Source organism: Stegodyphus dumicola, chromosome 8 (assembly GCF_044657685.1).
Source record: "Stegodyphus dumicola isolate Sdum_Otavi_A_Nest chromosome 8, ASM4465768v1".
Classification (NCBI taxonomy): Eukaryota; Metazoa; Arthropoda; class Arachnida; order Araneae; family Eresidae; genus Stegodyphus; species Stegodyphus dumicola.
In genome coordinates, this window is record NC_140775.1 from 172,906,996 (window position 1) to 172,918,487 (window position 11,492).

An 11,492-nucleotide genomic window follows, 5' to 3' on the forward strand; every position below is an offset into this window, starting at 1 on the left:
TCTTGACGCTCACAAACTACGCCGACCCGGCGGTAATTTCTAACTAGCCACCTCCACGCTCGTGAAGCAAGAAAAGCACACCTTCGAACTCGTTTCCCTTCTATTTAACTTAGATTACTTCTGCTGACAATTTGAATCCTTGCGCGTTCTACTAAAATTTACATACTCTGGCATTGGCAATTCCAGGGGAAAGTAAGGCTTGACAGGAAAGATAGTTTAGACTTAAAATAAATGTTAGTTAAAATAAATATAAACCCTACAATACGGTTGTTGGGTCATGACCAGTGCCACATTTTGGTCAAAGGAACAAAAGGGTTTTTCTGAAAATGCGACTTTTTGCTGAAATGATCGAAAGATACCTTAATGCCATTTGCACTACAACTTGAACTACATTATCCTGGATGCTGCCTCTTCATTCATTGCTTCTGCAAAGAGAATCTTAGAGGTCTGTAACAACCAATTCAAGAATGGGTAGTTTCATGCATGACAGATGTAGTTTCTAAGAACATTTTGAATAAAATATTATTTAAAAACTGGTCTAAAAACCTTGCAGTCATTCTTCGGAAGGTAGAACATATATTTCGATGAGCGAAAATTTTCTAAAAAGAAAAATTTTAGTTAAAGGTGTGTCGTCAACATTAAAATTATGGAGATATGCTATATTGAGTCGAATTCTAATCATTAAAAAAAATATCAAATTGATGATACTCTTACAGGTTTATTATTAAGTCTTTCAAGCATTCTGTTGTTTGCGCCTAATCTGACAACTTGATTATAAAGAGTTTTATTGCGCAAAGTGAATATTTATACAGTGTTAGCGAAATATTTGAAAAGCATAAAGTTTAAATAAGGCATAGGTGGAATAGATAAAAGATTTTAAGCATCATTATAAAATTTTCACGAAAAGCGGCTTGTAGGAAGATACATTCTAAATTGCCATAATTAATGACTAGGTATAAAATTACTTATCCAGGAGCATTCAAGAAGACTATTCTCATTCTATCACAAATAATAGAAGCAGCACAATGTATTTGATAATTCATAAAAAAACATTTACTTCTTCAATATTGATACCTTGAGAATACCTGAAATGTTTGCTTGAAGTATTAATTATATACGTTACGTATATTTTTGAGATAATTTATATGAAGATTAAAGAATCACAGGAAAATAATTGTTTTAAATAGAGCTGAAAACAATAATCATCAATTTGCAAGAGCAAGAATGGCAAATACGTAGCCTGCGCTTTAAAATTTTTGTGGCCCGTGGCGGAACAAATTATATCTGCGAATCTTTTATTCGAAGATTAATTTCATGAAACATAAATTACGAGCGTCTTTAAATTAAAAACAAAAACCTGCAGTTACGATATGCAAATATAAGTATTGAAATCGACTTGAAAAAAAATTAAATAAAGGAAAGGGAAAAACAAATATCGCCCTGATTATAGTAAATATAAGATTATTCTATGGTTTGATTAGTATTGTTATAATCAGAATGGATTTAGATTTGACCAGTCCTAAGCTATTTGAGATATGGGGGCCCTTTAAAAGGGATTTGAGTCAATTTTTTTATATGGGATATGGTACAAATTTTTTTATATGGAATATACAACAATTTTTTTATATTGGGATATGGAACAATTTTTTTATATGGGATATGGAAAAATTTTTTTTTTTATAATGGGATATGGAACAATTTTTTTTATATGGGATATGGAACAATTTTTTTTATATTGGGATATGGAACAATTTTTTTTATATTGGGATATGGAACAATTTTTTTATATTGGGATATGGAACAATTTTTTTATATTGGGATATGGAACAATTTTTTTATATGGGATATGGAACAATTTTTTTTATATTGGGATATGGAACAATTTTTTATATTGGATATGGAACAATTTTTTTTATGGGATATGGAACAATTTTTTTATATTGGGATATGGAACAATTTTTTATATTGGATATGGAACAATTTTTTTTATCTTGGGATATGGAACAATTTTTTTATATTGGGATATGGAATAATTTTTTTTATATGGGATATGGAACAATTTTTTTATATGGGATATGGAACAATTTTTTTATATTGGGATATGGTACAATTTTTTATATGGGATATGGTATAGTTTTTTTATATGGGATATGGAACAATTTTTTTATATTGGGATATGGAACAATTTTTTTATATGGGATATGGAACAATTTTTTTATATTGGGATATGGAACAATTTTTTATATGGGATATGGAACAATTTTTTTTATATTGGGATATGGAACAATTTTTTTATATGGGATATGGAACAATTTTTTTTATATGGGATATGGTACAATTTTCTTATATGGGATATGGTACAGTTTTTTTATATGGGATATGGAACAATTTTTTTATATGGGATATGGTACAATTTTTGGAGGTTGCCCCAAGAGAGTAGGCCCTAAGCTATAGCGTGCGCAGCTTATACGTAAATCCGGCACTGATTATAATTATTTATGTATAATAATAAATATTTAACTGTTCTTTTGTTAATATATGAATAATAATAAAAACTATAACAATAATATAATCTATTTTAAATTTTTGCCTCAAAGTATAAAATACATAATGCTGCCAGTCGGAATGAAATACATTTCCAAAGCAGCCCATAAATTCTTTTCGGTTGGATATGTCTTTATAAGAAGATTTTAGCTTTAAGACGTGGTGCTGCCATCTTTTGTGGTAAAATGAAACAAGTTTTGTTTGACAAATTAATTTATTAAATGATTCTAGTCTCCGAGGAAACCTTCTGTAGAAGGGACTGTTTAATTCTCCCATTAACTTTATAAACGAATGGTTTTGGTGGTGTGTATTGGTGTATTTAATTATGGCAAAGCACACTAGGGCTATTTGCCTAAGGGGAGGGATGCCTTCGTGGAGGACTGCCTAAGGGAAACTGGCTCGTATACACGTTACATCTGGGGAAAACCACGAAAAGGCCCATGCAGCCAGCCCGTTCGCGGGATTCTAACCTCGGACCGAACTACCAGTGTTCAGCGACTTTACTGCCCAGCCGCTGGGGAATGGTTTTGAATAGAGATCGAATTATCAAGCAACTGATTGTTCGCAATCTAGCCACAATATCGCATGTTTAAATTCCAAAAAGAAATAAATTTTTTTCAAAACGGTGTAATAATTTAACTGTTAATAGAAAAGAAAATGCTTTAATTTACATAAATTCTTGCAGACTGGGTGGCACTAATGTACTGTCAAACATATTAATATTGGTGAGGATCTTGCTCTAATAAAGTTGCTAATTTATTTGCTAATTTTCTAATAAAGTTGCTAATCTGTTACTAATTTTCTTAAGATTTCGCTTTTGTCTTCTACAATAGGTCCTGAATTCTTGCATTTGATTAAGCGTAGGAGTATTAAAAGGTAGCCGTATGAAAAACGAAAATGAATTAAAAGTTAGAGCCTGTGTTTTGGAAATTAAAACCATCAATGTTAAATAGTACACATCTCAATAATAAAAGATTTCCGTTTCCTGCAAATATTATAAACATTGTTGCTCTTCTAAAATTAGATAAACACGTTTTCATCAGATATGAAACTAAATTAAATACCAGTATTTCTACATAAGTATTGAATTTTTGCCGATGAACAAACTGGGTAAAGACACGGTAGAGAGCATGTTTTTGAGAGTTTTTGGCGGTAAAATCAAGTGTAAAGATGGATGACACAAAAATAAGCAATTCTTTGGTAACCAGATCTTGCTAAGGAACAAAAACTGGTTTAGAGGTTTTGGCATAAATTCCGAAATTTCCAACTTTACGCCGACTTTGTTAAAAGAGTTCACCAATCAGAGCGAACTTGAGGAACCAATTGAGCTGGAAATCTGTAGATACGTCCACGCACGCGCAAGTTTAGCTTCTGTAATTGGCTACGGTTTAGAGCCTATTTCGCAGGTGTGAACGGAACTCTCGCATTTTATGCCTCATGACTAAGCCTCTATGACATTTATACCACTATTTGAACAGAGCATTAGCTTCGCACACATTTGATAGCGAAACAATGTTGAGACAATGCCAGCCATTATTCACTATCGCATTAATCAACAAAGAAGGGAAACACGCTAAAGTAAAACTTAAAATGAATCAAAAGAGTAACCTTGTGTTTGCTGTAAATTTAACTAATACTTGACAACATTTCGATTCTGATAAAGTTTATAGCCTTGAAGAAAATTGCTAGCAACTATTTTTCATCTCGGACTGTAGGTGTTGGTCATTCGGGTTCTTTTTTCACTTTACTAATCTTTAACTGTGGAAAATACTACTCACATGTAAATGCACTTCCAAGCAAAGCAAGCAATTCTTATAAGAAAAATACATAACCGACGGCATTTACTTTTTCGTAAATACGAACAAAAATTACTCAAATCTGTATTTCTTTTGGTTTTGGGGCACGTTATTCACGTTTCAATGGTAAAGAAAATAATGTAAAACTAGATTACATATCATTAGAATCCATACATCTTCCTTCAGATTCGTGTGGTAATAATGTTAATTATATTGCATATTTCTGATATTTTTCATTTGAAATAATAGGACAGGATTTAAGATATAAGAAATGATCGAATTATTTTGATTCAAGTTGTGTTTCTTGTAAATGAAATTTAAAAGATTTAATACAAGCATAATTCAATAATAAGTTTATTCTTTCCTTGCAAGTGTTTATTGAGAATATTTAAATGTCCTGTTAAATCAACAAGAAATGCAAAATCTGTTACCCGTGTATCACTGTACAGATTATCGATGGCTTTACTTATTTATTTCTTTGTTTCTGTGTCATGAAAATTTTGATTTGAATTATTACATCCAGAAACTATTTTAATGCAGCTCCTCCACATAGTTACATTAAATAATTTCCTTACACTTACTTTAAGTTCCTTCGAATACTGCAAAAACTGGATGACTCAAAGTTATCCACGAATAACATTTACTGTTTTAATTTTGTTTCAGTAACCCTATGCATTTGCAAATTTTTGGCACCGTATTTCCTCTCAAATACGTATGTAAAATGCATTCGCAGGTTAAATAAAATTGCTTCGGGTCCGCACGCACAGGCTGCCAGTTTCAGACCAATGGTCTAATATACTAACCACTGAGAAATTGTACCTTCAGATATAAATGTTTTGGTTGGCTGAAATTTTTACTTTTATTCCGATTCTGTAAGTTTTTAAACAGTGTATTTTGGAAACTATAGCTACTGTTGAAATTGTCTATTTCTGATCAACAGATGGCAGCACCAGCAGTATATTTAAGTGCAGAAAGGTGACCCTTAGAGGATAAACAGTTGATTATAGCGAATTAATTTATTAAAAGTAACTCGAATATCATTTTAAACTTTCATCAAGTAGTTATGTTTCGAAAGATAAATATTTAGAAACTATTAAAATGCCAATTTAGGTCTTATGTTCACTATCCAGTTTTAGTTTAACATAATTAGCAGCGAGCATATTTTTAAACAGTGTATTTTGGGAACTATAGCTACTGTTGAAATTGTCTATTACTGATCAATAGATGGCAGCTCCAGCAATATATTTAAGTGCAGAAAGGTAACCCTCAGAGGATAAACAGTTGATTATAGTGAATTAATTTATTAAAAGTAACTCGAATATCATTTTACACTTTCATCAAGTAGTTATGTTTCGAAAGATAACTATTTAAAAACTATTAAAATGCCAATTTAAGTCTTATGCTCACTATCCAGTTTTAGTTTAACATAATTAGCAGCGAGAATATTTAGAGGCATGTAGTTTCATAATTATAAAGTTCCTTAATTTGTAATATATATATATATACAAACAAAAGCTGAGAAATTTCAAATTAAGGTTATAGGTATTTTATTAAGAAGCAATACTTAAATCAAAATTAAATCATGAAAGAGGGGCAACTTTCTAATAGGAAATATTAAAATCAAAATTAAAACAAAAATAATTCAAATATGAAATAATAGCAATTCAACAAAATTAATAAAACGTAATAAATTGATACATAATATAAATTATTGTTGAAAATTCCTTAGTCTTTTTCAGGGAGCTGCTGAAGAAGTTTTAACAGCGTCATGCTTCTGAATTACATCTGGATGATTGTGAATTCTTGAAACATTTCAAAATAAAAATTAAGTGTTAATTAAGATTATTTAATTAAAATAATCTAAGTGCTTAAAACGAGCAGTAAAATGAAAATTTTCTTAAAAATGTTTTAAATTTAATCAACATGCTATATAATCTGCTCCGACCTGACTCTAAAATAAATATTTGAAAAATAAACATTAAAAGGAGAACACTCTAGTACGAAACCAGAATAAACAATGGGTAATTTTAAGCAATTGCTAAATAAATTTCTAACCAAAAAACAAGCAGAATTACTAAAATTAAAATTAAAAAAAAAAACATGTTAAAGTAAAAGTAAAATATTTCAAGTAAAATTTTTTAAGGAAAATAATTTATTAAAAAGAAATTTATTAAATATAAAGACTTTTTTAATAAAAAATGCGGAAAATTTTCTAGATTGGAAAAATACGGAAAAATCACATGAAAGTGGAAGGCTTAAAATGAAGCCTAAAATTGAGAAAGGAAAAATTAAATAAATGAAAGATAAATAAAAAGGTAATGTTCCCAAAAACTGAGAAAATTTATAGTGAAACCGAATCAATGAACTCAAAAATTAATTAAAACAAATTAAAATGAAATTAAAATTTGAATGAAGTTACGACCAACGTTATTTTTTGTAACTGCTAAGAATTCTGTGAAAACAAAGTTCAATTGAATGTTTAGTGGTTATTAAGAATCTTTAAAAAAAATTCAAGTTGAGTGGCTTGTGGTTGTAAACTTAGTGTAAAACTGAAAAGGAATAAATTTCGTTTTATTAAATTAAACCTTAAAAATTAATAAATTAGCTATTTAAATACTCACGGAAAGAAACCAAACCTTTTAAATTTTATTTCTAAAATTATTAAAATTAGTATAAGCAAACTGTATATGAGAAAGTAAATTTTTTTAAATTAAGTTTTGTACATAAAAAAAAAGAGGATTACGTGGGTGAAGGGGTGGAAAAATTGTGAAAAGGAAAAATACACATATTAGAAGTACACTTACAATTACAGTATATTTATAATTGCAGATTTACAGTATATTTACAGTTGTTTCACATCCAGTAAATATCTCCAATAAATCCAGTCAAACTTAGTTTAAGTAAATTCTATCATAAAAAAAAAAAGTAAAATTAAAAAGACCTAATGTGTAATTTTTCGAGAAGTAAGCTAATAACGTTAAGTAGAATTTGATAAGTGTAATTTTCAGCTATTGGATTTTCGGAATAATGTCTTAATCATAATGCAAATAATTTCAACCTTACGGAAGAAAGAAAAGAATTTATTTCTCAGTTAAACTCTGTAAATATTAAGATTCCTCCCATCTCCATGTTTTTTACAGGATAAAATGGCATTCTTTTCTTTCTGCATACTCACGTTTCATCTGTGAATTTGTTATTTTGTGTTGTGTTGTTGTATTTGTTTTTTTTTTAATTTACCTATTTAACTGTATAAAAAGAAACAGATATATTTTTAATTATATAAAAGAAACAGATAAGTAAAAGAAACAGTAAGAAAACGGAAATTTATAATTATAATAAAAAGAAACAGATATATTTTTAATTATATAAAAGAAACAGATAAGTAAAAGAAACAGTAAGAAAACAGAAATTTATAATTATAATAAAAAGAAACAGATATATTTTTAATTATATAAAAGAAACAGTAAGAAAACAGAAATTTATAATTATAATAAAAAGAAACAGATATATTTTTAATTCTGAGAATATGGTTGATAATGCCAGTTAACTTTTTTTTTTTGGAATAAATAATTAGTTCTTTGGAATTATTGGAATTCCAGTGAACGAGTTTCAGAAAAAGTTAAAAATTTTTTTTTAATCAAAAAGTTTAATTATTTTACAGTTGGGAGTTTTAAGGTCAAGGTATACAGGTATACAATTTCATTACTACTGGAATTGGTTTTATTAAGTTTTAAACATTTTGAGTAAATATCAACTGTTTCAATTAATTAAGAATTATTGAAAATGATAAGATCATCCATGTACCTAAAAGTGAGATAAGATTTATCTTACTTTTAGATACATGGAAATAATTTTTCATAAAACTTAATTCTTTAACAAAAAGCAACAAATTGCAAATAGAAGGTGAATAATTGGTGCCCATCGGAATGCCATTAATTTGTAAGAAAATTTTAGCTATTTGAATAAATTGAATAATTAAAAAAATTTTAATAAATTATGAAAAATGTGAGCTTTTAAAATAGATAATCCATTTTTCAAAATTAAAGATGTTAATGAGTGCTCGAAATAGTACGCAGAGTTTGAAAAGAGTATTTTTACTTTATTTTAAGGGAAGAGAAGTATATAGATTTTCAAAATCATAACTGTTAATATCATTAATGCAATGATTTTTAACTATTTTTCATAATTTTTCATCCTTTTTAATAATCCAGTAATGGTTACGGTGTAAATTCGAATCATGGATAATGTGAAAACAAACTTTTTTTAAAAAAAATAACTTCAAAAATAAAGTCTGTGTTCTTTTTTTAAAATTGTTGGTACCACTGGCAATAAATTTGAATTTAATTGGTGTTTTATGAAATTATGAGAGAGCATGAAGATTGTAAAAGTTTTATTAGATTTAATTTTTTTTTTTTTTTTTTTTTTTTTTTTTTTTTTGTGGAAAGTGTTAACTTTTCTTTACATTTTTTTCATTGTAATTGGAAGTTTTATATAAAATATTATTATTAAATTCTGTTACATTTAATTCATAACAGAAAATCTTTAAATTCATGCTAAAATTTGTATTTGCTTTATCTACAGCGATAATGATAAATAGGATAGCAGCATTATCGCTTTATCTATAGCGGCAGTTATATTCTTCCCTTACAAGAAATTAATAATGGTCTTATCAAACTTTATTTAGAGCACTCATCAACTTTAATTTTAAAAAATAAAAATAATAAGAAAGGTTTCAGATTTCAAATTACAACCAAAGAGGCGTTTTTTTAAGTTTTTGTGCGTTACCTTTATTTATTAAATATCATGTTCTTTGCGCTTAAGCCATGAAATTCAGTTCAACAGCAATGTCGCAAAATAATTTTAGAAGGAGCATATCTTTAGAATTTCCGATAAAGAGTTCCGCGCCCTGGAGATTAAAAATGTCCCCCCCCCGTAGAGTGTTGCCATTGCCATCTTTTAAATCGTTGAGTTTATTAATAAAAAATTCGTTAAAGTTTTACAAAATATGAAATCGATAATAAAACAAATTCCGAATTTCAAATTTGGGCTTTCAGATGCCCATATTCGCAGTAGGATTACACCATTCAAAAGTAGATAGCTCTAGGTACCATTGTTTTAACACAGTGCAAGAAACATACATACATTTATTCAGATTCTTCATTTTTTAATTTCTTCAAATATAATACAGGGCGATAGTATTTGGTGGCAACGATTTTAAAAGTGATACAGCCTTAAGCCTCTTTGGGCTAAAAATGGATTACCTATTTTAAATTTTCACTTTTCCATAATTTTATCATATATAAAGATAAAATTTTCTTACATTGCTTCGCATTTCGAAGGGCAACAATTATCTGTTGCTATTTGCAATCTGTTACTTTTTGTAAACATTAGGATGCCACTGAAAACCTCTATTTGTTTTGAAGAGTAGGAATTTTGATGTTGTATATTTCTTTTGTTTAAATTACATAACTTTCTTTTTTAATATTTTAATAATGCTGTTTTGCCATTCTTACATATATATTCTTACATATAAATGTATTTCTAATTGTCCGTTCTAATTGATTTCTGTTGTTTTTCCTTTCTAAAAAGATAAAATGGGACAACCTTATTTATAATTTGTTTTAACTGTTTATTGTTTGATATTGTAAATAATGCGTTCCAAGTATCTCTTGTTATTAGTTTTGGGTGTAAGACGAAATTTATAGTTGCTTATTGCATAAAATTTCTGAATTTAAGGTTATAAAAAATTTCTAAGTTTCCTGTAATGATATGATTATGATAATCGCCAACAAATTTAATAAATACAGAAACTTCCCGTTAAAAGAAAAAGCACTGAAAACAACAACTACAGCTCATTTTTTAAGTATATTGATATGTTTGTTATATATTTCATATAGTTGATATAGGATATAATTATATTAATACGTCTAATTTCTGTACGCTTTCTAATCTGCTAAGTTCTTCTTCAACACTTCTCGTCAGAAAGAATATAGACTCAGTAATATTAACCTTTCGAATTTCAGGAGATAGAACTAATAAACAAAGGAGGGAGAGACGGGAGTTGAAACAAGAGTTTCATTTAAAAAATAATAATACGTTAAAGGCATTACGTACTAATAATATGTAACAAATAAACCATTTCTTATTTATTCCTGGTAAAGAAGCACATGGTTGGTTATTCCTTTGTTAAAATAAAACGTTTTCGTGTTTGACGAAATATTTTTCCTCTTCTGAGTTTTTTTTTCACACTATTTTAATTTCTGCGAACTATTTTTTGTGAATGGAGGGGGGGGGGGCTAAAGAAAAAATTTTGTTAAATTTTTAACATCGATTTATGCATTTTATAAAGTCTTCCCTTGAGTTTTCTTTTAATTTTGTGCTTCTTTTACCCAAAATTGTGGTATTTTAATGCGTAGAAGAAAACCCGGTAACTTCTGACGGTCGTTGCGGCTGAGCATAGTGCATAAAGATGACGCAGACACAACTGAATTCGACGACTCACAATCTTTATTTTCTTCACGTCAAATCATTCTTTTGCAGACAAGATAATTTTCGATCATAGTTTAATCAAATAATTTTTATGTACACGGGTTTTAGGTACAGAGCAAAAAAGGGGGACATGTGGACCATTAAGCACAGCAATGCAGAAGTTAATAAAAGGAATGACGTAATTGCTCGCGAAGCAGTATTTATGCTAGGCAGGTGCATATGTATAGCTAAGCTGCGATTGGTTAATTTTAGGTTTTAGTTCTCTTTGCAAGCAGCGTTATGTAACTTGGAAAGATCTCGAATTTGGGAGAAAAGATGAACTTAGGGGAAGAACATCAAATTTAGAATATTCAGAGACATCAGATTTTATTATATCTTACATATGTATATATATATTCAGGGGGGAACCTTCAGATTTTTCCGTCTAAGTTTATGGCTTCCCGTGTACCTATTAGAGCGAAATTTTAAATTTCAGCGTCTTTATTATTATTGTTATATGAATTAATTCTATCTAGCTCAAATGCCATTTCCATAACCCCCCTTCCTCAATAAAAAATAAATGCTTTTTAAATGCGTTTAAATGTTTTTGGGCTTTCTTAGGCTTTTTAATCTCGCAGTCTGGTTTCAAATTAAAATTTTACTCTGACAACTCTATTCTTGAGT